A 27640-nucleotide genomic window follows, 5' to 3' on the forward strand; every position below is an offset into this window, starting at 1 on the left:
GAAAAGATAACAATATTGTATATACTATATCAGCCCAATCATTTAAAGCATGATATATGAATGAAGAAATAAAATACTGTGTATAAACGGGACTAGGGGGCAAAAACATTCAGAGGTGTCTTTGGGTGATGGAACTTTGGAAGGTTAAAACTTTTTTTGCATGTTTAAAGTTTGCTCTAATTAGTATGTGTGGCATTCAAAATTAAGAAACACCTCTCAAAAATAATATGAGAGCGAGTGTTGAACAGTGAAGAGTCTGGGCTTTGGAATCAACTGGACCTGGGTTCAAATTCCAATTCTACCTCTTTATAATTGTGTGACCTTTGGTGAGTTCCTTAACCTTTATGAGTCTCGAGTATCTCAACAGTAAAATTTGGATTACAATACTTACATGTCAAGGTTTTTATAAGAATTAAGTTGACATATATATAAAGTGGCACACGGTAGCCACTCAATAAGTTGTAGCTTTAATCAGAGGTATTAGCAGCAGGATAAAATCTACAGGACTGGGACTTCCCTGGTGGTCCAGTGGCTAAGACTTCCACTACAGGGGGCACGGGTTCAATCCTGGTCGGGGAAAAAAAAGAAAGAAAGAAATCTAAAGGACTGTGAAGAAGTTCCATTCTTCTCAGAGAGGGAAGCAATGGCAAAAAATTGGCAATACAGGGAGGTTTCTTGTTGCCACTTGTTGGGGCAAGAAGGAGAGAACCTTGAGATCAAGCTGGGTAAATCTAACATGTCATGGACAAGTGGTGTCTCAGGTCTGGGTATAGTCAGGGCATCAGGACACCTAATGGATGTCCTCATCATCAGCAACGTGAGGTGGAAGAGCCTGACCCTGTAGTGGTACCGAGCTGCACAGAAGCCTCATTTCCTCCTGCAGCGTGCAGCTGCCCATCTTTAGGTACGGAGGCGGGGATGAACAGATTGACCCTTGGTTGGAGTTTTTCTGGGCACCAAGGAGGACAAGAGGCACTAAAGATATAGGCCAGAAAAAGTACTGGAAGTCTTGGACCATAATGTAAAGATTAACTAAGTAAAGAAGTTGTGGGCAGGGATGGGGGAGGTTCCCTGAGGAAAAAGGACAGCAGTCAAGTGGCTGGAATGAATTAGAAGAGGGAGATGAGCAAGGGTACTAAACGTATCACAGAAAGGGCAATGGAAGAAGAGGAGGTTAGGGGCATCACTGGGGAGAATTAGCGGAAAATGTCACCAGCGGTTCTGGTAATACCAAATGCAATCATGAAAAATATTGTTTTTCACAGAGAGAGAGAGAGAGAGAGAGAGAGAGAGAGAGCGAGAGAGAGCGACCACATCTTTACCTTTCCACATCCCCAAAGGGGCTGAAGTTAACTAGGAAGTGCCCTATCACCAAGGAAAAACTGCCCTCTCTGCGGGGCTGCCTGAATTCCAGGCAGTCGCTGGGAGGCCTCGTGAGCTAGTCAAGCAGATTTAGTCCTATTTCAGCAGCAGCCAGAACTGTGCTGAGCTTCCTCCACCCAGCCCCCTGCCAGTCTGTCAGTCAGCTCAGCCAGCCTGACAGAGACAAGGAAGCCCCTGTGGCCTCCTCCACACAATAATGGCAAGAAAGTGTTTGGCTCGAGTAAACATCATTTTAAATATTTATATGGAATTTTAAAGAAAACCAGAGAGGGTCTGAAGAAAAGCAGAATATAGGGGTGAATGCATCTTTGACTATTACTGTGGTTAGAACATTTGTTTATTTTCAAGTAAAAAACTCAAAGTATTTAAAATGACATTGTAGAAGACAATCACGCCACATATTTGGAGTTATAAAATTTGCTGTGCATCATCAGGGATCAACTCTGTCTTTATACAGAGAGACACACACGTTTTTCTATAAACAATTGCTCAAGAAAAGGGGTCTTTAAAATCTCAGTAGGATGCTGGCTTATTTTTTTTTAAGTTGATAGGAAAAAATGCATGATGGCATGCTTCATCAATTTGAAGTCATCTACTCTCACTCATATAAGGTTTATTAAAGATATTTAATCAGCAAGGAAGGGTGAAATATTTACAATTCTTATGTAGACAGTAATGATGTTAAATGTGTATGGCATAAATATATCAAGTAAGTCAGTGGGATTTTCCAATGTATTTTCAATCAAGACTTTCTTCAAAAATAACAACTCTGGAGGAGCTTCAAGATGGCAGAAGAGTAAGACGTAGAGATCACCTTCCTCTCCACAAATACATCAGAAATACATCTACACGTGGAGCAGCTCCTACAGAACACCTACTGAACACTGGCAGAAGACCTCAGACCCCCCAAAAGGCAAGAAACTCCCCACGTACCTGGGTAGGGCAAAAGAAAAAAGAAAAAACAGAGACAAAAGTATAGGGATGGGACCTGCACCAGTGGGAGGGAGCTGTGAAGGAAGAAAGGTTTCCACACACTAGGAAGCCCCTTTGCGGGTGGAGACTGTGGGTGGCGGAGGGGGGGAGCTTTGGAGCCACGGAGGAGAGTGCAGCAACAGGGCTGTGGAGGGCAAAGCGGAGAGATTCCCGCACAGAGGATCAGTGCCGACCGGCACTCACCAGCCCAAGAGGCTTATCTGCTCACCCACCAGGGCGGGCGGGGGCTGGGAGCTCAGGCTCAGGCTTTGGAGGTCAGACCCCAGGGAGAGGACTGCGGTTGGCTGCGTGAACACAGTCTGAAGGGACCAGTGCGCCACAGCTAGCCGGGAGGGAGTCCGGGAAAATGTCTGGAACTGCCAAAGAGGCAACAGACTTTTTCTTGCCTCTTTGTTTCCTGGTGCGCGAGGAGAGGGGATTAAGAGCGCTGCTTAAAGGAGCTCCAGAGACGGGCGTGAGCCGCGGCTAAAAGCGCGAACCCCAGAGACGGGCATGAGACGCTAAGGCTGCTGCTGCCGCCACCAAGAAGCCTGTGTGCGAGCACAGGTCACTCTCCACACCCCCCTTCCAGGGAGCCTGTGCAGCCAACCACTGCCAGGGTCCCGGGATCCAGGGACAACTCCCCCAGGGAGAATGCACGGTGCGTCTCAGGCTGGTACAACGTCACGCCGGCCTCTGCTGCCGCAGGTCCGCCCCGCACTCTGTGCCCCTCCCTCATCCCCGGCCTGAGTGAGCCAGAGCCCCCTAATCAGCCGCTCCTTTAACCCCGTCCTGTCTGACACAAGAACAGATGCCCGAAGCCAACCTACACTCAGAGGCGGGGCCAAGTCCAAAGCTGAACCCCGGGAGCTGTGCGAACAAAGAAGAGAAAGGGAAATCTCTCCCAGCAGCCTCAGGGGCAGCGGATTAAAGCTCCACAATCAACTTGATGTACCTGCATCTGTGGAATACCTGAATAGACAACGAATCATCCCAAAATGAGGAAGTGGACTTTGAGAGCAAGATTTATGATTTTTTCTCCTTTTCCTCTTTTTGTGAGTGTGTATGTGTATGCTTCTGTGTGAGATTTTTTCTCTATAGCTTTGCTTTTACCATTTGGCCTAGGATTCTGTCTGTCCATTTTTTGTTTGTTTGTTTTGGTTTGGTTTGGTTTTTGGTTTTTTTAGTATAGTTTATAGCGCTCATTATCATTTGTGGATTTGTTTTGTGGTTTGGATGTTGTCTTCTTTCTTTCTTTTTCTAATTAGTTTAAAAAATTTTTTAATAATTACTTTTTATTTTAATAACTTTATTTTATTTTATTGTATCTTCTTCATTCATTCTTTCTTTTTTTTTTTCTCCCTTTTATTCTAAGCCGTGTGGATGACAGGCTCTAGGTGCTCCAGCCAGGTGTCAGGGCTGTGCCTCTGAGGTGGGAGAGCCAAGTTCAGGACACTGGCCCACAAGAGAACTCCCAGCTCCAGGTAATATCAAATGGCGAAAGTCTTCCAGAGATCTCAATGCCAAGACCCAGCTCCACTCAACGACCATCAAGCTACAGTGCAGGACACCCTATGCCAAACAACTAGCAAGACAGGAACACAACCCCACCCATTAGCAGAGAGGCTGCCTAAAATCATAGTAAGGCCACAGACACCCCAAAAAACACCACCACACGTGGACGTGCCCACCAGAAAGACAAGATCCAGCCTAATCCACCAGAACAAAGGTACTAGTCCCCTCCATCAGGAAGCCTACACAATCCGCTGAAACAACCTTAGCCACTGGGGGCAGACACCAAAAACAATGGGAACTACGAACCTGCAGCCTGCGAAAAGGAGACCCCAAACACAGTAAGTTAAGCAAAATGAGAAGACAGAGAAACACACAGCAGATGAAGGAGCAAGGCAAAAACCCACCAGACCAAACAAATGAAGAGGAAATAGGCAGTCTACCTGAAAAAGAATTCAGAGTAATGAGAGTAAAGATGATCCAAAATCTTGGAAGTAGAATAGAGAAAATATAAGAAACATTTAACAAGGACCTAGAAGAACTAAAGACAAACAAACAGTAATGAACAACAAAATAAATGAAATTAAAAATTCTCTAGAAGGGAACAATAGCAGAATAACTGAGGCAGAAGAATGGATAAGTGACCTGGAAGATAAAATAGTGGAAATAACTACTGCAGAGCAGAATAAAGAAAAAAAATGAAAAGAATTGAGGACACTCTCAGAGACCTCTGGGACAACATTAAATGCACCAATATTCAAATTATAGGGTTCCCAGAAGAAGAGAAAAAGAAAGGGACTGAGAAAATATATGAAGAGATTATAGTTGAAAACTTCTCTAATATGGGAAAGGAAATAATCAAGTCCAGGAAGCACAGAGTCCCATACAGGATAAATCCAAGGAGATATACGCCAAGGAGAAATACGCCAAGGCACATATTAATCAAACTGTCAAAAATTAAATACAAAGAAAACATATTAAAAGCAGCAAGGGAAAAACAACAAATAACACACAAGGGAATCCCCATAAGGTTAACAGCTGATCTTTCAGCAGAAACTCTGCAATCCAGAAGGGAGTGGCAGGACATATTTAAAGTGATGAAGGAGAAAAACCTACAACCAAGATTACTCTACCCAGCAAGGATCTCATTCAGATTTGACGGAGAAATTGAAACATTTACACACAAGCTAAAACTAAGAGAATTCAGCACCACCAAACCAGCTTTACAAAATGCTAAAGGAACGTCTCTAGGCAGGAAACACAAGAGAAGGAAAAGACCTACAATAACAAATCCAAAACAATTAAGAAAATGGTAATAGGAACATACATATTGATAATTACCTTAAATGTAAACGGATTAAATGCTCCAACCAAAAGACACAGACTGGCTGAATGGATACAAAAACAAGACCTGTATATATGCTGTCTAGAAGAGACCCACTTCAGACCTAGGGACACATACAGACAGAAAGTGAGGGGATGGAAAAAGATATTCCATGCAAATGGAAACCAAAAGAAAGCTGGAGTAGCAATTCTCATATCAGACAAAATAGACTTTAAAATAAAGTCTATTACAAGAGACAAAGAAGGACACTACATAATGATGAAGGGATCGATCCAAGAAGAAGATATAACAATTGTAAATATTTATGCACCCAACATAGGAGCACCTCAATACATAAGGCAAATACTAACAGCCATAAAAGGGGAAATTGATAGTAACACAATCATAGTAGGGGACTTTAACACCCCACTTTCACCAATGGACAGATCATCCAAAAGAACAATAAATAAGGTAATACAAGCTCAAAATGATACATTAAACAAAATGGACTTAATTGATATTTATAGGACATTCCTTCATAAGCCAGCAATGAAGGAAATGATCCCAATAGCACAGGCACACACACATCTACACAGGTCACACGTCCACTCTTTCCCAGACGGAAGCTGAGGCTCATTCTCTGCATATTTTTTGGCCTCTTCTGAGGACAGGGCCAGGTCAACTGTGTCCATTGTTGTATTTCCAGGTACCCTGCACTGTTCTTGCAGAAAATGCATGCTGCATATATATTTGTTGAATGAATAAATGAATGAAAAAGCACCGAGTCCTAACTGCCAAAATGCGGATGAGCAGCCAAACGTTGCTGAACACCTCTCACCCAGCTAATCCTGTTCCTAAAAGACAGATGAGTTAAACAAAAAATAAGAAACAAACAAACAATGGCAAACCCAGATCTGTAGAGAAACAAAGTCAGATCTAAAAGTGTATGTCGGGACTTCCCTGGTGGTGCAGTGGATGAGAATCCACCTGCCAATGCAGGGGACATGGGTTCGAGCCCTGGTCCCGGAAGATCCCACATGCCATGGAGCAACTAAGCCCATGCGCCACACTACTGAGCCTGCGCTCTAGAGCCCGCAAACCACAACTACTGAAGCCCACGTGCCACAACTACTGAGCCCGTGTGCCACAGCTACTGAAGCCCATGCGCCTAGAGCCCATGCTCCACAACAAGGGAAGCCACTGCGATGAGAAGCCCGCACACTGCAACAAAGAGTAGCCCCCGCTGGCTACAACCAGAGAAAGCCCGTGCACAGCAACGAAGACCCAACGCAGCCAAAAGTAAATAAATAAAAGTGTATCTCTTATTGGTTTTGTACTTTGGGGAATTCTGCCTGGCATGTTCTCTTAGCCTGAGGCAATAAGGAAAACTAAAAGGCAAAATGTTCTTACATCCTTCACCACTCTGGCAGAATAGTTCAAGTTTCTATGTGGGGTAGTAAAAACTGAACCTGATTCCTAATCCTAGTCTTATTCCAATTATGTCTCTGGATCTTCTACAAACCCCTCCCATGGTCTGGCCAGTTCTGAAATGTCAGCAATTCATTTAATCCTCGTCCCCACTATTCCTTGGAAGCACAGAGACTTTTGGGTAATCTACGTAAATCCACTGATTCAAGGCAAGGGAATAAACACTGCTGAACTAAAAGCTTCCCAGAAGGTGGTACCAGAAATTACTGTGTAATGGACACAGAAGCCTTCAACCAGTGGATGGAAAGAACATCACAGGCAGAAAACAGAGCCTGAGTAAGGGCACCAACGTGAAATGTCATGGTTACAACAAATGGTCCTTACTGCTTCCTAGCATGTGAACTTGGGCAACTTATTTAACCTTTCTGAGCCTCTGTGTCCTCATCTATAAAATGAGAACAATAATAGCACCACTTCACAGGGCGCTTGTGAAGATTCACTGATATAATGGATATCAAAGTGCCTACCCTAGTGCCAGATATAGAGTAAGGACACAATAAATGCTTGTAAACAAAGTGTGATAAGAGACAGAAAGTAGAATAGTGGTTACCAGGGGCTGGGGGCAGGGGGAAATGAGGATACAGTTTAATGGGGACAGGGTTTCAGTTTGGGATGATGAAAACCTGGAAATGAAGAGCGACGATGGTTGCACAGCAATGTGAATGTATTTAATGCCACTCGATTGTAGGCTTAAAAAATGTTAAAATAGTAAATTTTATGTTATGTATATTTTACTACCACAATAAAAAATGCAAACAAAACAAAAGTAAAGCGAAAGGCCTACCCGGCAAAGCATCACAGTGTGACTGAAATCGAGACTACTTAGGAAGGGAGGTGGGAGCCAGAACGTCAGGCTGAGGAGAAATGTGAACTTGATCTACCAAGTGCCCTGTGGGAACACTTGGAAGTGCTATGACTTGAACTTGTATTTTAAAAAGGTGTAACTGATATTGCCATTTTATAAATATCACCCTGGAGTGGATTAGATGGCTAGAAAGAAGTTGAGGCTGAAAGAAGGATGTCAGACTTCTGCTGTTTAAAATGTGGTCTCCAGCTCGGCAGAATGGGTCCCACCTGAAATCATAGTCTCAGGCTGCTCCAGAACTGCCAAATCAGAATCATCGTGGTGCAAAGATCTCCAAGTAGCACCTATGCACAGTAACCTTTGGGAAGCACTGGGCTAGAAGACCTGAGGAGTTCGGCTGGGAGAGGCTGAGGACTCGAAGCAGGGTGGAGCCACAACGGCCGATGTTTATGGGGTTTACTACACACGTAGCTAGGTGTGAGTATTTCACGAACCATCATTCAATCCTCGCAACAGTCCTGTGTATAAGGTGTTATTACTCTCACTTCCCACATGGAATACTATTCAGCCATAACACAGAAGGAAATCCTGCCATTTGCGACAACATGGATGGATCTTGAGTGCGTTAGGCTAAGCAAAGTAAGTCAGACGGAGAAAAACAAATACTGTATGATCTCACTCATATGTGGAATCTAAAAACAAACAAAGAAGCAAACAAACCTCACAGAAACAGAAAACAGACCAGTGGTTTCCACAGGCAGGGCATGGAGGGGGGGATGGAGGGAAATAGATGACTGAAGTCAAAAGGCACAAACTTGCAGTTATAAAGTAAATAAGTTCTGGGGAGGTGATGTACAGCGTGGTGACTATAGTTAAAAATACTGCATTGTATATTTGAAAGGTGCTCAGAGAGTAGATCTTAAAAGTTCTCATCATAAGGAAAAGATTTTAACTATGTGAGGTGATGGATAGTAACTAAATTTATTGCAGTCATCATTTCACAATATATAATACATATATCAAATAATTATGTTGTATACCTTAAACTTATACAATGTTATGTGTCAATTATATCTAAATAAAACTGGGAAAAAAGTTTTAAAATTGCAGTTGAAATAATTGGTCTGAGGTTACACAGCTAGTACCTGACAGAAGTGGGATTTGAATGAGTCTGTGTACATTTGCTTCATCATCTCCACTGTACTGCTTTTCAAACCTCAGGGAAAATGAGCTCTCCTTGTCTTGCTACAGTACCCACTTTCTTTCTTTTATTAAACCCTGAGATGATTACTCTGAAAGCTCTCTAAACTATTTTGGAAGCCCACTGTTGTAGAAGACAACATACGAATAGATGGGACACGTCTGAGCTTTCCGGCCACCCACCACTCAGATGCAGTCTTCTACATCCTGTCTCCCAGCCTTTGCCTGGGTTGTACATGAAATCCCTAAGTAATCTCAATAAGTAATCTGTAATTTGTCCATGGTCAAACTGACTGTCTCTTCAACAACCCTGTCCTCCCAAATACCAAGGCTACATAGGAATCCGGTTGATCAACAGCAGGGAGGTAATCTAATGTTTGTTCCTGTCCCTTCCTCATTTATCAACAGACTCAATATTTCCTTCCCTTGGTTGCAACTACAGGAGTTCTCCAGAATTAAATTTCCACATGCATTGTACAGTAATTCTCTAAAAGGAGTAGAAAGTCAAATTCTTCACCTTTACCAAGATAGTAGCAGAGAAAAATCCCAGTTGTAGGACCAAAGTCCTAAGCATGAGCATCGTCAATCTAGTCCTACACACGAAGGTTGCCAAGCTACCTTCCGTAACTCTCTTCTTTCTCTGCCCCTATTTGGGCCCGTCTGATCAGCATCCACCTCTGTACTAATCCTGTTCCTCCTCCTAAAGCCCTCCCCTGGGTCCTCTGCTATCCCAGACTGATGGAGAGGCCCTGATCTCTGCAGTAAGCAACTTATTTGATTCTCACAACATTTCTATGTCTGCTCTAATGTTATCATCTCAGTTTCTCAGGAAAACGAGGCACAGGAAGGAAGCCCAAGATCACCCAGCTAGTAAAGGGTACATCAGAGGTTTGAATCCAGAGAGACAGGCCTTGGCGTTAAAAACTACACTCGACCACCTTCCATCCTTATGTCACTGTTTCTAAGAAGTGTTCCCAGATCTCCCCTAAGTCTTTCCTTTGAAGACCCCTACACAAACTGTGTCCTGTGTGTAAGCTTCCTCAGGGCAGTTGGACTCTTACCCTGCTTTCTATATCCTAAACTACCTAGAACTGTTCTCCTTACACACAAAGCACTGGGTATTTGTTTAATCCAATTAAATGTACATAAGTACAAAATACGATATAGAGAACTTCGTTACCTCTCGTGAGAGTGTTGACACAAACTATTTGACCTTAACAGCTCTCCCTTTTCTTTGCAAAGTTTGCAGTGACTGAGTATGGTCCCATACACCCAGATGACAGAAGAGAAGAAATGGGAATTTAGAATGCCAAAAATCAAAGGGATGTGGTCTCTAGGAGTCCCAGGATTTTAGAGAATAAATACTTTCTGAAAAAATCCAACCTATTCAATGTCCAAAGTGAATTCTGTGTGAGGCTTACCAACCCTAGCATGTCTTAAACTGTTTCAAAGGGTTAGAGGATGTGTAATGGCCTATGGAAGCATTTACAAGATAAATGGATTCCAAGTTTCTAGCATTTTTAAACTGCTGCTCCAAACTATCTTAAACTGTCCAGGGCTACCTCCATTTCCGAAACGCAACAGGAAGTGCAGCCTCGGTTTGATTTCCGCTAAAAGAACGAGGCATCTCTGAGGACTTCACTTCCTGGAAAAGCAGAATTGATCCCAAGTCTCTGCTGCTCTGATGTGCATGGTATGTTTGCTAGTTACTATAGCTGGACAATGAAAATACTAGCAAATGAGCCCTATAGATATCCAGGTGACAAACAAGATTTTTAACATTTTAAGTAGAATTCAATCAGCCTGTATAACTTAATGTTTTTCATTATTCCCAAAGCATGTCCTAGTATTAAACCTACATACCAATCCTTAGAGAAGCCCTAACCCCTGAGATGGAGAAAAGGAGCTTTAATGATGGAAGATTCATGGGGATAATATTTCTGTTTTGCTTCTGGATGGCCTGTCTGGTACTATCCTTCCCTGACCCATCCTTCAACCTCTATTATCAGGGCTAGACTTCACTTCGCAATTAGAGTGATCTACTGTGGGGTTTGGAGGGGAGTTGTAATTTTTCCAGAAATAAATTTCTATTTTTTCTTTACTGTGGTATAATTGACAAATAAAACTGTATATATTTAAATGTACAATGTGATGATTTTATATATGTATAGGCTATGAAATGATTACCACAGTCAAGTTAATTAACACATCCATCACCTCACATAATTATCTTTGGGGTGTGGGGGGGCGGTGAGAACACAAAATCTACTCTCTTAGCAAACTTCAAGTACGGCATTATTAACTGTAGTCACACTGCTGTACATTAGATCTCCAGAACTTATTCTGGGAAGTTTGTACTCAAAAATATTTTTTGTGGTCCCTACATTTATAGCTATGGCACTGTATATCAACCTTGATTTTCTATTAATCCATGAAATTTGTAATTGACATTTTAAAAATCTAGCTGAGAATGAATATAAAGCATCAGTATATTTTTGTCATAGCTCTTTTATATCTTCTTTTGATTTCCCCTAGACTTCATCTGAATTCTCTTAGGACTAGGACATATGGAAAGCACCATCACTTGAAAAGCTAAAGGACTGCATTTATTCAAAATGCATTCACAGAGTGCCTACATTATGCCTGGCTTGGCAATACCAAGCATGGGAATCCAGAGATGAGGGTGACATAGTCTCTGCTCTTGTAAAGTTCATAGTCGATAAAGGGAAGCATTTAAACCACTAATTATAACCCCTCTATTAAAAAGGATTTCATCAAGTTAAAACAGTCTGTGAATTCCAAAAAACACAAAAACAAAAACAGCAGCAAGAAAAAAACACGTAAAACTGAAAAATACTGCAAACTTTTCAATTTAATTACTGAGAGTATATTGCTATCCTTCCTCTTTGAAATCACAAAGAAACTAGGGTGGGACTTGCTAGCAAGCTGTCTTCAGGCCCCTTGCTATAGGAGATCCTTGGAGATGAAAACATTCTCATTATGTTATTCTTGTATTTAAGCAATAACCTCCCTTGGGATAGGGCTCGGATTCAACCATATTTACTGAATTTAGCTTTATAACTGTAGGAAGATAGAAGACTTTTCAGAAAAGTTAAACATAGGAATAACATTAGGTGACATTTGTTAAGCACTTACTACATCCCAGGCCCTATTATTATCTTGCCCATTTTATATATGAGGAAAATGGGGTCCAGAGAGGTTAGCTAACTTTCTCAGGGCCACCCTGAGAGTCAGTGGCAGTGCCTGAGCATTCTCTCACTAGCATATGGCCTCTCCATGACTTAGCACTGGCCCTCTTTCAACACTTTACCCATCTGCAAATGTCACGTGTCGTCTCCCATCTACTCTCCTCGCACCCTCCCCTCCATTCTCCATCTGTGAGCTTCCCACTGACTAGGAATAAGCACGAACATCTCATGTTTCTCCCAATTCTGGTTCCCTAGCCTATCAACAAATTACTTTGAAGTTCTGTAGCAATCACATTTACGTCCAATAGCCTTTCTGCAATTGATCATGTCCTTGAAATTCACCAAAAATCATAAATATGCTGACAAACTGTCTAAACACATCAATGCCCTTTGCTGAAAAACAGAGGAGTTTGGTTTCTATCCTGGTGAGAGCCCAGTCCCTTGACAGTGATTTGTGAGACACAAGATTTGAGTATTTGAGAATCTCTGGTCTATAGCAAAGAGTGACAGTCCAGTGTACTTCAAGACTCTAGACATCATTGAGGCTGAAGCACAACAGCACTTGGGCTTTGTAGGTGGTAAGAATCTTGAAGCGCATTCCATCAATTCCCTCCCACCTCTCCTTCCTCCAGTGCTTGGAGATGATGGGTCCCAAGCCCCTGCTACACCTCTCTCCCTGCTACACCTCTCTCCCACCTAAGAGATCTCCCAGAGCCCTTCTGAGTGTTTGTTGCTGCCATTATCCAAGTGGACCATGGCATCAAACTAAGGCTAAGACTCTTAGACTCATTCAAGATCCAAGGACACATTGTTGAGAATAGTTCCTGACGTCTCCTAGAGTCAGATATTGAAATAGAAAAATGTCCTTATCTACCCTTGACACATCACAACTCTGCCCCATTTCAGCTACTCACTGATACTGTGCAAAATTGAGCTAACAAAGCTGGTTGTGCGTTGCCTCTCTTTCTAGGCATAGTCATGGACACTTTTCTCTTCTACCCTATTATTTTTCTCTCCCCCCTTTCACCATTTAGTCCCCATGTTCCAATATTGGTTCATCTCTAAAAGAATCAACCCAGGAATTTACCAAAAATTAAGAATGAGAAACTCAAAAAGCATAATAGATAGCTCATCTGTAAGAAATAGTGTAGAGAGAACATGTTAAAGGGAAAAGGTCCACAGGAGAAAATTCTACCTCCTAATATGCTGGTTCTCTTTACCAGATAGCTCTCATGTAAAAAGTAGACACAATTTTGGAAGTAAATATAAGTTTCCCCTCATCAGATAACACATCTTTCCTGCGGAGTTGTGTGTAAGTGAAATCCTATTTATTCATCTGACATTTGATAGAAGTTTTCTAAGTGTGAACTCTATGGCAGACTCTGGGGTATAAAGAGATGAAGCTGAGAGATCAGACTTGTAAATAGATAACTACAAGGTCGAAAGCGGCAAGATTTAAATTCATATAAAATGCTCTGGAAGCTGAGAGGAGGGAATAGAGACAAGGAGCACAGAGGAAACACAGGACTAAATAGAGACACAGAAGCTGGAATCAGATGTTACAGGTAGCAAGAGTGCACCTGGGAGAAAGTAACTATACATTTCCTTAAATGCAACCCCCTGAACTCTGCCACTGTGAAGCTCAGGGTTCCCTGACTATTAGAAAGCTCAGGCTGCCAGTCTTAGAACCACAGAGAAAGTAGACTAAACTGCGATAGAGGAGAGGAGAGCAAACCATTATCAAAGAAAAACTATTTTGATCCACTGTATTTCAACAGAACTTCGATTTCAATCCGTCGAGGAAAACCAATGTGCATAATGTTGTCTAACAATAAAAATAATGTAAAGCACTAAAGTACAGCCTCCAAAATTCCAGGAGAAGAGAAGCTCTTTTTTTTTTTCGCTGTGTAGGGAACCGCTGACCCCAAGAAGATGGGCTGTTGGCTGTGAGTGGCCCCTGTCCACACAGGCCTAGAGGTCCGCGATGCCTGAAGACCAGCATGCAGGAGTCTGAACTGCGCAGGTGCATGCTGCATGACTCAGATTCCAAGCTCCCCAGAATTGGTTCCCCGGGTCTGGAGCCTGTAGGGATAGGCTGGGCCTCGGGCAGGGACTTCCGGGGCCGACTCCAGGCTGCCAGGGTCCATCCTGCTCCTAAAGTGAGTTGCTAATAAAGAAGCTCTTTCTTGCCTGCCCACCTGCCTTGGACCTCCCCTCCTCACTTTGGCCCAAAAATTGTTTTTGGATGAGTGAATAAATGAATAAATGAAGTAATCATGCTTTAATATTGGTTAAAGCATTGGAATTTGAAAATGATTACATAAATAATTAGTTGAATCAAGATTATCCCCATGTTACTTTCACATCGATATCTGTATGCCTCCTTCCCTAAAATGTCTAGGGCTTTTAGATTTCCTACATAGTAATTCCTCTGCCCCTTACAAAAGCTGAGTAATAACTTATCCTTTGACTTGGATTCTATAGATCTGCATAACACTTTAAAACTCTTCCATTATTACTCGTGGGGGTACAAGTTTACTGCACATTATATTAGAATTTATAGAAACTAAAGGTTATTCTAGTCACTCATCTAATTCAAAGATTTGATAAAAATGACCAAGATACACCACAACTAAATAAAAGGCTTATGTTAAACTTTCAAGTTTTTTATTTACGAGCTTTTACTGGCTCATAAGATAAACATTTGGTATAAAACTGTCCACATTAGATCTACCTTATATGCAACATAAACAGACGCTGACTTTTAAAAACTCTGTATTAAATAGAATGCAAATCATATTCATTGAAAAGAAAACTCACTGAAACTTGAAGCCAAGTATTTCAAAATTTTGCAGTATGAGAAAATTACTTTTTACTGTTTCCTTAAAAAAAAAAGTTAATTTGTCCAACCTTAGGCAAACTCACTTTTCCACAGTGGAAAAAGATGGGTTCTCAGAAACATGGAATTGAATTTGTTCTGTGGCTCAGCAAAGGATTCTTTAAAAAAAAATCAAGTAATTCTTGATATTCTGAAACTCTCTTCTTTAACTCTTGTCCGAAGCAACACACTTTCCAGGCTTCATTGGAAGAGGGGGATCCTCTTTGTTTGTCACAGGTGTGATGCTGGTCCCCCTGAACCTCCTCTCCAAAGACATGGACTCAGTTACCAAAGCCTGTCCTCTCAAAACCACTAAGTGGAGAGGGGGAGGGGAGAGATCTCTGGCGAATCGCATCCCTGAGCAGCAGCATCTAAGAACAGAGGGGACCATGTCAACAAATCTCATTCTCGGTTTGGGGGGTTGGGTCGTTTTCTGTCCTCATCTCAGCAGCAGAAAAAGTGCTAAGCCTAGAAAGACAGTTTCTGAACCGACTGGAGCTAGCCCAGCAGTTTTTGCTACCTCCAAACCTGCCAGAGCCTAAATCAATGCAAACATTCATGGTCTGTTTTCCTAAGAGTTGCGATTAACTGCTGGTCTTCTTCTTGCTCAGAAAGGGCTGGCAAATCTTATTCCTGGGGATTTCCAGAATACTAAGGCCAGATGCCATTGCTCACATATATGAAATAGCCTAGTACAAGTAACCCAAGGCTTTCCTAGAGGTCATTACTCCCACAGAGCACTAGCACCAAACGGTGTTAAAAGGTGTGCAGCAAAAGTAAAAGTGAAGTGTTCCTTGGTTGGGTACGTTTGGAAAATGACGAGTTAAATATAGTGAAGCAGATTTCTTGATTACAAGACATCTCAGGGCTTTTCATAGGTTTAGGATCACTGGGAACATGTCTTTGTTTTGATTTATCTCCCATCCTCAAGCACCTTCGATGGCCAAAGACATTTTAACTTAGGAATGACACAAAGGAAAATCTGAAAACCTAACAATAAATATTTAATGAGCTCTGGGATAAAAATGCTAGTCTGGGAGCCCCCCAAAGTTTATAAAGGGTCCAGGGAAAGATGAATGTGGTAACTACATAGGCCACTTTTAACTAGTTTACTGGTCTCAGTCCCAGGTACTCCCAAAAAAGTGCCCAGCATAGCCTGCACTATGGATAAAGGACTCTCACTTAAACTTCTCTTTTAAAGAACTGTTACAAGGAGTGCTTGCTTCAGCTGCACATATTCCAAAATTGGAATGATACAGAGAAGATTAGCATGGTACTTTGCAAGGATGACGGACAAATTTGTGAAGCATTCCATATTTTTTCCATGTTCATTATGCTTCAATAAATCTGAAATTTAAAAAAGAGAAAACAGGAAAGACTTTCTTCCAACATAAAAAAGAGCAATTGCAATGACTGTGCATTACATATGTTTCTCTTTCAGAATTATCTATGTAAGGTAATGTTCTCCTTTTTGCAAACAGTATGAACCATAAATTAATATGACCTTAATCTCTGACGTCTAAATAACTTCGAAGCCAGGAACAAGGTAAAAGCTGTCCATCAGGTGTATCACCACATTGGAATTCCTATACTAAGGAAATATTCCCAGTATGGAATTTCAAGGGTGCACAAGGACAACTTGTGTATCTATTGAGATGTTTTTATAAAATGAGCAACTTGGCATGAGACACATCTAAGTCCCATGCAATTTTTGAAAATGCAATTATTTATGGAACTCACCAGTTGAATACTGGGGAAAATGCCCCCTTTGGAAGAAATGGGTGACATTGAGTATAACTGTTACATCCTAAGATTTATAAATTTATTTTTCATATTTATTTTCATTACAGAAGTATCAAAGTTCCCAGGGTACCTAAACACCATATTACATTAATTGCAATAAATATATGTTACGTTTTATTTTATACATCACAGTTCAAAGGAAATATGTACGTTGATTTTCTTTTTTGACATCTTTATTGGAGTATAATTGCTTTAAAATGGTGTGTTACTTTCTGCTTTATAACAAAGTGAATCAGTTATACACATACATATGTTCCCGTATCTCTTCCCTCTTGCATCTGCCTCCCTCCCACCCTCCCTATCCCACCCCTCCAGGTGGTCACAAAGCACCCAGCTGATCTCCCTGTGCTATGCGGCTGCTTCCCACTAGCTATGTGTTTTACGTTTGGTAGTGCATATATGTCCATGCCACTCTCTCGCTTCGTCACAGCTTACCCTTCCCCCTCCCCATATCCTCAAGTCCATTCTCTAGTAGGTCTCTGTCTTTATTCCCGTCTTACCCCTAGGTTCTTCATGACCTTTTTTTTTCCCTTAGATTCCATATATATGTGTTAGCATACGGTATTTGTTTTTCTCTTTCTGACTTACTTCACTCTGTATGACAGACTCTAGGTCCATCCACCTCACTACAAATAACTCAATTTCGTTTATTTTATGGCTGAGTAATATTCCATGGTATATATGTGCCACATCTTCTTTATCCATTCATCCGATGATAGACACTTAGGTTGCCTCCATGTCCTGGCTATTGTAAATAGAGCTGCAATGAACATTTTGGTACATGACTCTTTTTGAATTATGGTTTTCTCAGGGTATACGCCCAGTAGTGGGATTGCTGGGTCATATGGTAGTTCTATTTGTAGTTTTTTAAGGAACCTCCATACTGTTCTCCATAGTGGCTGTATCAATTTACATTCCCACCAACAGTGCAAGAGGGTTCCCTTTTCTCCACACCCTCTCCAGCATTTATTGTTTGTAGATTTTTTGATGATGGCCATTCTGACCGGTGTGAGATGATATCTCATTGTAGTTTTGATTTGCATTTCTCTAATGATTAATGATGTTGACCATTCATTCATGTGTTTGTTGGCAATCTGTATATCTTCTTTGGAGAAATGTCTATTTAGGTCTTCTGCCCATTTTTGGATTGGGTTGTTTGTTTTTTTGTTATTGAGCTGCATGAGCTGCTTGTAAATTTCGGAGACTAATCCTTTGTCAGTTGCTTCATTTGCAAATATTTTCTCCCATTCTGAGGGTTGTCTTTTGGTCTTGTTTATGGTTTCTTTTGCTGTGCAAAAGCTTTTAAGTTTCATTAGGCCCCATTTGTTTATTTTTGTTTTTATTTCCATTTCTCTAGGAGGTGGGTCATAAAGGATCTTGCTGTGATTTATGTCATAGAGTGTTCTGCCTATGTTTTCCTCTAAGAGTTTGATAGTGTCTGGCATTACATTTAGGTCTTTAATGCATTTTGAGTTTATTTTTGTGTATGCTGTTAGGGAGTGTTCTAATTTCATAGTTTTACATGTACCTGCCCAGTTTTCCCAGCACCACTTATTTAAGAGGCTGTCTTTTCTCCACTGTATATTCTTGCCTCCTTTATCAAAGATATGGTGACCATATGTGCGTGGATTTATCTCTGGGCTTTCTATCCTGTTCCATTGATCTATCTTTCTGTTTTTGTGCCAGTACCATACTGTCTTGATTACTGTAGCTTTGTAGTATAGTCTGAAGTCAGGTCCAACAGCACATTAAAAGGATCATACAGCATGATCAAGTGGGGTTTATTCCAGGAATCCAAGGATTCTTCAATATATGCGAATGAATCAACGTGATACATTATATTAACAAATTGAAGGAGAAAAACTATATGATCATCTCAATAGATGCAGAGAAAGCTTTTGACAAAATTCAACACCCATTTATGATAAAAACCCTGCAGAACGTAGGCATAGAGGGAACTTTCCTCAACATAATAAAGGCCATATATGACAAACCCACAGCCAACATCGTCCTCAATGGTGAAAAACTGAAACCATTCCCACTAAGGTCAGGAACAAGACAAGCTTGCCCACTCTCACTGCTATTATTCAACATAGTTTTGGAAGTTTTAGCCACGGCAATCAGAGAAGAAAAAGAAATTAAAGGAATCCAAATTGGAAAATTAGAAGTAAAGCTGTCACTTTTGCAGATGACATGATACTATACATAGAGTATCCTAAAGATGCTACTAGAAAACTACTAGAGCTAATCAATGAATTTGGTAAAGGAGCAGGATACAAAATTAATGCACAGAAATCTCTGGCATTCCTATACACTAGTGATGAAAAATCTGAAAGTGAAATTAAGAAAACACTCCCATTTACCACTGCAACAAAAAGAATAAAATATCTAGGAATAAACCTACCTAAGGACACAAAAGACCTGTATGCAGAAAATTATAAGACACTGAAGAAAAAAATTAAAGATGATACAAATAGATGGAGAGACATACCATGTTCTTGGATTGGAAGAATCAACATTGTGAAAATGACTCTATTACCCAAAGCAATCTACAGATTCAATGCAATCCCTATCAAACTACCACTGGCATTTTTCACAGAAGTAGAACAAAAAATTTCACAATTTGTATGGAAACACAAAAGATCCCGAATAGCCAAAGCAGTCTTGAGAATGAAAAGTGGAGCTGGCGGAATCAGGCTCCCTGATTTCAGGTTGATTTTTCATTTATGAGAATATATCATCATATACACACCTATATAAATATAATATTAGATGCAAAAAATTTGCATTCAAGTTCAGTTCTCTTTTCATTTGTTCTACAATTGAGTTTACATGCATGTATACATACACACACACACACACACACACACACACATCATTGATCTAAAATCTCCAATTTACCAAAACCAAGACATCTTTTCTTTCCTGCATTTGATTTTATAATTCTCTAAGGGAAATGGGTAGAGTGCTACCTTTAGAGTGTCTAAGTAGAATAAGATACGGTTTGCATTTTAAATCTGTAGCTGGTAAAAATCAATGACATCTCTAAACAGATATTTTTATTATTTGTTTACACAAATAATATTTGCTACACAATTTCACATGTATTCAATTCACCAGTGTTAAGAGTTGATTGTGACTAGTCGAACGGTGTTACATCTTGACCTGTGCTTTAACTGAGCACATCTTGATTGTATGAATTATTGAATTATTGACTAATTCAGGTGTTATTATTTTAAAATGCAGTTCATTACTTAGATTTACCCCCAATCACTTACAACTTGGCAATCAGTTTCAAAACACAGAGGACTCTTACTTCCATTAGATTACAAACACACAGTACAATATAAAAAGTAAGTATAAAGCAAAAATCTAAAAGATGAAAGGCATTTTCTTACCCAAGAACGAGAATTGAAGAAACTGGTGAGTGCTGTCTGTGGACACTGGATAGTCTATTCAGTTCACCTTTGAAGAAAGAGATGTTTCTAGATCAAAAATAGCCTTTCTAGCCACACAAGGGAAGTCAACAATCATGTAACTGTACATTTCAAATAAAGATAAGAGAACCTGTTTTCAACTACCAAGACTTCCCAGGTTAGAACTGACTTTGGCACACAGTGCTATGATTCTCATAGCAATGCTATGGGCTGGAGAAACTGGGATTGCTCCTCACCCAAGAATGCTCTTAAACTGCTGCCAGCTTCTCCACGAAGTCAAATTTCTTTAGTCTCTCCCTAATTTCAGCTCCCCATCAATCACAATGGCAGCCTACTTGACCGAAGGCACTAAGCTTTCTCATGCTAACTTGTCCAGTCACCTTGATACACGCCTAGAGATGATGGTAAGATCTGCCACTATACAAACTCTCCTTTATGTGTAATTAGAAAAAAAGTTTACTTGAATCCTTTACATGGTTTTTAGATATGGAAGTGATGTTGATGTTCACAAATTTCTTCTACCAAGTGTTATGGATTTTCTTTGCATTAAACAGGGAGTGTCTCCACCTTCTCTGAGAAACATATAATCCTTGTACTATCTGGATGGTACTAATGCTGAAGCCAAATAGCATGGTCTCCAAATAAAAATCTGTTTCTGATGTTTGCCAAACATACTCCACAGCATCTATGAGGCCTGAAGGGATCTGGGGATCTGGATATATGAATGTGTCCAAAAAGATACCATTTTTCTCAAGATTTTCCAGAATCATGCACATGCTCTCCCCAGATTCCTCTTCCCTCAGCCCTCTAGAGCTCAGTGTCTACTTATCTTTCAGGGCACTTGCTACTTTCTAGGATGTCTGATCACTGTTCGAGCCTTTGTCACTGGAGTGTGAGCACAAGGCCAGAATCTGGTCTCGTGACTGCTTGTCCCCAGCACCTGGCACAGAGTGGCAGCTCAAGAAGCATCCACTGAAGGGAACTGGGGCCGCTTCTCAACATGTGACCTCAGTTCACATTGGCCAAAGGGCATCTGCAAGAAGCCGACTGGGTGCCTGTGGTGGCATTCACACCCAATGCTTACTCCACTGGCGACTGGCATCCAGAACTATTGGCTTGGCACAGCTCTGACCTAGAGGAAGAGCCTCTGACAAAATTTGTCATCTGAAACCCCTGTGAAGCAAGCAAGAGCAGTGATGTGGATCCCGGGGCCCACCTAGTTAGGTAGGTTTGGGTTTGGCTTCGTTTACTAGGCTGATTCTATCTCACCTCATTGCAGATAAGATCACGTTACTAAAGGGAGAACACAAGGGGTTCCATATGTTTGTTAATATGCGAATGTGCATATCATATCATGGTTACATGTGTTCTCTTTGCAGCTTTTAAACATCCCTCATAGTCAAACTGTCTCAGCTTGTCACCCAAGGCCCTCTACAATATGACCCAACTCACCTCTTCAGCCACACCATAGCTTACGCCTTCTGAATTCCAGGAAGTATGCACCATCACTCAGTCACACACACTCTTCCATCCACCCACCCAGGCTTCGCTCAGGACAGTCTCCCTGCCTAGAAGGCCCTTCTCCACATCTTTACTAATTGAAGCCATATCTATCCTTCAAGGCACATTCTCCAAAGCACCTTCTCCAAGAAGCACTTTCTGATCCCCTCTCCTGTAGTCCTGATGGCACCTGCCCTATCTGGCCCTGTATGAAAGTCACATGTTGTCAGTTTCTCCCCTCAGTGCAGGGAATAAGATTAGTTCCTCCCTACAATACATGGCTGTCTGAACCTAGCCTGCAAAACTGTGAAGAATAAAGTGCATTCAGCTCGTTGAGGACTGTGACAAGAGTTTTCTCTTTCTCCAGAGACCCTAAGATTCAGGAAAAGAATAATCTAAGGTATAGAAAAAGATGTAGGAAAAAATGTAGGAGAGATGACAATATGTAGATAGCCATCTCTCGTTACATAAAGGTATATTTTAAGTGAACCACTGAAAGAGATCTTAGTGAATCATTTAATTAAGCATCTGGGGACTTCCCTGGTCGTCCAGTGGTTACGACTCTGCACTTCCACTGCATGGGGCATGGGTTCGATCCCTGGTCGAGGAACTAAAACCCTGCATGCCGTGTGGTGCAGCCAAAAAAAAAGGAATCTAATAGGTAAGTTTTCTCTGTTTCCAGTCCATTTTCAGATTAAAATCTGAGAATCAACTATTGAAACAAACTGAAGAAAATTATACAGGAACTCTTCATAGCAGAACTTTCTAAACAGGAAGAATCACATATACAAACTCACAGAAATACTGAATTTGAGTCAAGAACCTGAAAGTATTACATATTACACTGGAGTATTTTAGGCCACTCTTGGTCCATATTTATTAAGCTTCACTCTACTTGACTCCATAGGAAGTTACCAAGGAAGCAAGAATTCTGTTTTCAGGACATTGAGGCCTATGCTTCTGGTTTCTGGACAAATTGAGGTGTCTTCAGCAATATCAAGTGCTTCCATGGATTTAGTTATTTGTTCATGTCCCAAATAGTTATCGACTATGTGCGAGGCACTGTGCCAGCTTGTTTTTGTTGCTGTTGTTAGCACTTAAAGCTAGAAGACCGGGCTTCCCTGGTGGCGCAGTGGTTGAGAGTCCGCCTGCCAATGCAGGGGACACGGGTTCGTGCCCCGGTCCGGGAAGATCCCACATGCCGTGGAGCGGCTGGGCCCGTGAGCCATGGCCGCTGAGCCTGCGCGTCCGGAGCCTGTGCTCCACAACAGGAGAGGCCACAACAGTGAGAGGCCCACGTACCGCAAAAAAAAAAAAAAAAAAAAAAAGCTAGAAGACCTACAGAGAAACAATAATTATTTCAAAGACCTACGTAACTGTCAAAATAATTCTTTAAAAATTGAGAAGGGGGGACTTCCCTGGTGATGCAGTGGTTAAGAATCCTCCTGCCAATGCAGGGGACATGGGCTCGAGCCCTGGTGCAGGAGGATCCCACATGCCGCGGAGCAACTAAGCCCATGCGCCACAACTACTGAACCTGCGCTCTGGAGCCCGTGAGCCACAACTACTGAAGCCTGTGCACCTAGAGCCCGTGCTCCGCAACAAGAGAAGCCACTGCAATGAGAAGCCCGTGCACCGCAACGAAGAGTAGCCCCCGCTCGCCGCAACTAGAGAAAGCCCGCCAGCAGCAACAAAGACCCAACACAGCCAAAAATAAATGAAAATAAAAAATTGAGAAGGTGGAATATTGAAAAGTAAAAGAACCAAATGGGGAAACTGATGTGGTCAGACAGGCTGGGTTCTCTAACTGAAGATGTTAACATTTTAATTTAATTTGTAAGCTAGTTGGGCACTACAGCAAATTTCTGAGAAGGGACTATACGATCAAAGCAACTTTATGAGAGATGATACCACGGGCTGAAGCAGACAGGCTGAAGAAAGCCGTGAGTTTAGCAGGTCTACTGAAGGAACAGAAGAAAGTTGCGAGAGAGGACAGATTTCAGACATGGCATAAAGGAGGCAGACAAAAATGAGAAGAGACAAAGAATGGGTTACAAGGCAGATGTGATACTGCCGTTATGGGCCTGGGGGCAGCGGGGGCTCAAGAGGCTGAAGGTCACAAGGTCAAAGGTGTCCTTTACTAGAGGGAAACTGGGTTACAGAAGAGTCTGGAGAGAAAATTCACCAGCTGTGGGTTCTCTTGCTTGTTTAGGCATCAATGAAACATGTAGGAAAACCCACCCTCTATTTGATAAGAATTATCGATTCGACCAATAGATAAGAACAATAGTTGGGCACATGACTTGGCGATCTCTTCTAGTTTATTCTATAAGACGCACACAAAGAATATTTGAAATTCGACTCATCACTATAGTGCCCCAAGGGACTGACCTGAGGAGGGGAATATAAGACCTTGGAAATATTCAATGAGAAGGATAGAGGGAGTGAGCGGCAGCCGGGAGAGAGAAGAGAGCCCAAGCAAGCGAGGAGCACAGACCAAGCAGCTTCTCCACCCCGGAAAATTATGAGGAAGTCCAGGATCAGGAAAGAAACCAGGAGAGAACTGGAAACAACAGACACATTCAATTTATTAGTACTAGCATTTTACAAAACCAGTTCTATCTGCTTTTCTTCCTGGAAACACCTAACCTGGGTGATCTCCCTCCCAGCCCTGCACAAAGCCCATCTGCCCAGAAAGGCTTAGCTGGCCTCTGTCACGGGGGCCTTTGGACAAAGAAGAGGGATTTGCATAAAGGTGGTCTGCTGAGTACAGCCCCTATTTGAGGCCTTGCAGCGTTGAAAGAGCCATTCTCCAACCTGGCAGTGTAATCCTAATGGAGAGCTTTTGTCCCCCAGGCTGTGGTGGGCCGCTTTATTCAGCTGACAATCCACAGTGAAAGAGTGAATGAACCATCTCCTCTTGGTAACACTCAGGCAGCTGGCAGTCCACAGGCCGAGGGCTTACCCAATACGAGGCAGGACAATTGTCAGCCTCAGACGCAAAAGGTGCTCCACGAGGGAGTGCCTACTTGTAGTGCTCCTGGCTGCATGCTGGGCACTCACCACTCAAGACCAAGGTCCTGGGGCCCGACCTCCGCAGAGGAAAGGGGCTGAGGGAGCTGGGAGCTCCAGCAAAGCCATTCCCTACAATACTTGCTAAAGAGATCAAAAACCTTTCAGCACCTTGAAGGCCCTTCGACAGTTTTGTAGAACTCTATAATCATTTCTTATTAGAACGCTGGGAAAGAGCCAGGTTTCTGGTTTCTTTTGTGATTTCATTTTTTTTAAAGAAATTGATTTTTGTTTTCTTCCTTTTGAGAGTGTTAAATTTACAAAACAGAATGGAGACTCAACGCAAACAATTCTACCACTCAGAGGCACATGCTGCCGTTTCAGATGATTTCTTTCCAGTCTTTTTAATGGAGCTCTGAAAATTCTGTAAATACAGTCTGTTCTCGGGCAAGTCTAACTGATCCCTATTTTTCAACTAACAAATAAGCCCTTTCAAATTGAAGTGGTTTCTCCTAAGTTATCTTAACCCCCTTACCTTAAGGTAATTCCCCAGTTTTCCTGAATTCTGTTCCATTCTTCTGTGTACCCTAGGCTGCCTTACCCAATAAAGCAGGGAAATTGTCTCCCAGAAGCTGCTGAACATTTTCTTTAAAAGGGGCCATATTCAATAATGAAAACCCATATAAAACAAAAATAATTTAAGATCTATATATGAATTATGTGCCAATATCACATAAAAGATTAAAAAATATACATACCACTTTACTAAAAATGTTCTCAATTTATTAGCTACACAGTTCTCAACTTAGAAAGAGGGGCCAAAGAAACCTTCCACTTCCTGAATGAAAAACTGTGGACCTCCTCACTTAAAATGATCTCCCTCATTGTTGCTGACTCTTGGCTGCGCCCACGCCGAACACCCTCTTCCCGGTTCCACTCTCGCACAATTCCTTTTCTCCGAATTGATGGTTAAGACACAGTCACGTTAAAGGGAAGCTCTGCGAACGCCCTCACTGACAGCTGCAATATCCTCCCTGTGCAGTACAGTTCAAATACCTTCTGTGACCACATATGCTGGAACTTTACACAAGAGGTTCCCACTTGTTTCCTGTGGAATGCACAGAAAAATGAAACAGCTCGCACTGAGAGTTTCCAGATTCTTCATGTTGATTGACTTTGTTTGTGAACTTCACCTCAAAGTACAATCCTTTCCTGCAGACAGACCCTTCAACTTCCCAGTCAAACTCTTGCCTGTGACTTTAAAGCTTCCTCATTTCAAAGCGCTGTGTGGTCCATGCTATACAGCAGAGCTCGCTCCTAGGTTTCCTGAGAAGATCAGCAAACAGAGCCGATACTAGAGAAGGCAAAGAATAAACAGCCTTGACTAAGTTCTGTCTGCATGGTACCCAGGAATGCTTCAAAGTGGTCTTGACCCAGCCTGGGAAGCACAGTGAAGCTTTCACAACTTATGCCTAGACTAAGTGATATATTTATTGCTTTCAATGAAGAAGCAACTGACTTACAAGTTCATTCCCCCAAATGGGAGACCTGAAGTTAGAGTATAGCAAGCCAAAAAAAAAAAAAAACTTGCTTTAATCCACACTTTAAAAATTATTACTCAAGTGGCTTAACAAGGTTGCAAAACTACTGGAAATCAGACAGGAGGAAGATGGTGGAGTAGGAGGATGTGGATTGGAGCTCACCTCCCTTCACAAACACATCAAAGTTACATCTACATGAAAAGCAATCCTCACTGAAAACAAACAGGAGACTGGCAGAAAGACCCTTCTACAACTAAGGCTACAAATATCCACACAAAGTCAGGTAGGAAGGGAAGAGAAGCGAGCAGGTCAGGACCCAGTCCCCTACGAGGGGACACAGGAGAAGAGGGGCATATCATGGGCTCAGAGATACCCCCTGGTGAGCGAGCAGTTAGTTCAAAGACCTCTTAGCTAGTATGAAAACCAGTGGCACTTACAAGAGGGCTGTAGGAAACCTAGACTCCACTCATGAAGAGTGTGCACACACGCTTGCTCACTCCTGCACCTGGAGGGTATTATGCTTAGGGACATAAGTTAGACAGAGAAAGACAAATACTGTATGATATCACTTACATGTGGAATCTAAAAAAACACAACAAACTAGTGAAGATAACAATACAGAAACAGACTCAAAGTACAGGGAACAAACTAGTAGCTAGCAGTGGGGAGAGGGAAGGGGGGAGGGGCAAAAAAGGGGTAGGGAATTAAGAGGTACAAACTACTATGTATAAAATAAATAAGCGGCTTCCGTGAAGATGGGGGAAGAGTAAGATGCGGAGATCACCTTCCGCCCCACAGATACACCAGAAATACATCTACACGTGGAACAACTCCTACAGAACACCTACTGAATGCTGGCAGAAGACCTCAGACCTCCCAAAAGGCAAGAAACCCCCCACGTACCTGGGTAGGGCAAAAGAAAAAAGAATAAACAGAGACTAAAGGATAGGGATGGGACCTGCACCACTGGAAAGGAGCTGTGGAGGAGGAAAGGTTCCACACACTAGAAGCCCCTTCGTGGGCGGAGACTGCGGGTGGCGGAGGGGGGAAGCTTCGGTACCGCGGAGGAGAGCGCAGCCACAGGGGTGCGGAGGGCAAAGCGGGGAGAGATTCCCGCAGGGAGGGTCGGTGCCGACCAGCACTCACCAGGCCGAGAGGCTTGTCTGCTCACCCGCCGGGGCGGGCGGGGCTGGGAGCTGAGGCTCGGGCTTCGGTCGGACCGCAGGGAGAGGACCGGGGTTGGCGGCGTGAACACAGCCTGCAGGGTGTTAGTGCGCCATGGCTGGCCGGGAGGGAGTCCAGGGAAAAGTCTGAACCTGCCAAAGAGGCAAGAGACTTTTTCTTCCCTCTTTGTTTCCTGGTGCGCGAGGAGAGGGGATTAAGAGCGCCGCTTAAAGGAGCTCCAGAGACGGGCGCGAGCCGCGGCTAAAAGCGCGGACCCCAGAGACGGGCAGGAAACACTAAGGCTGCTGCTGCCGCCACCAAGAAGCCTGTGAGTGAACACAGGTCACTATCCACACCCCCATTTTGGGGAGCCTGTGCCGCCCGCCACTGCCAGGGTCCCGGGATCCAGGGA

General features: G+C 42.4%; 1 protein-coding gene and 1 non-coding gene across 2 annotated transcripts in view; one reads left to right on the forward strand and one right to left on the reverse strand.

Moving 5' to 3' along the window:
- Positions 1 to 27640, reverse strand: part of PASD1 (PAS domain containing repressor 1) — a 122926-nt gene that overhangs the window by 83894 nt on the left and 11392 nt on the right. Inside the window, exon 3 of the mRNA XM_073798866.1 lies at positions 19973 to 20039. The gene's annotated coding sequence lies outside the window, so the exon portion shown is untranslated. The remainder of the gene's footprint in view (positions 1 to 19972; positions 20040 to 27640) is intronic.
- Positions 15987 to 16092, forward strand: LOC117310539 (U6 spliceosomal RNA). Its single transcript, XR_004524679.1, has one exon. It is a non-coding gene; the product is annotated as a U6 spliceosomal RNA (small nuclear RNA).

The sequence above is a fragment of the Tursiops truncatus genome, chromosome X, assembly GCF_011762595.2.
Source record: "Tursiops truncatus isolate mTurTru1 chromosome X, mTurTru1.mat.Y, whole genome shotgun sequence".
Classification (NCBI taxonomy): Eukaryota; Metazoa; Chordata; class Mammalia; order Artiodactyla; family Delphinidae; genus Tursiops; species Tursiops truncatus.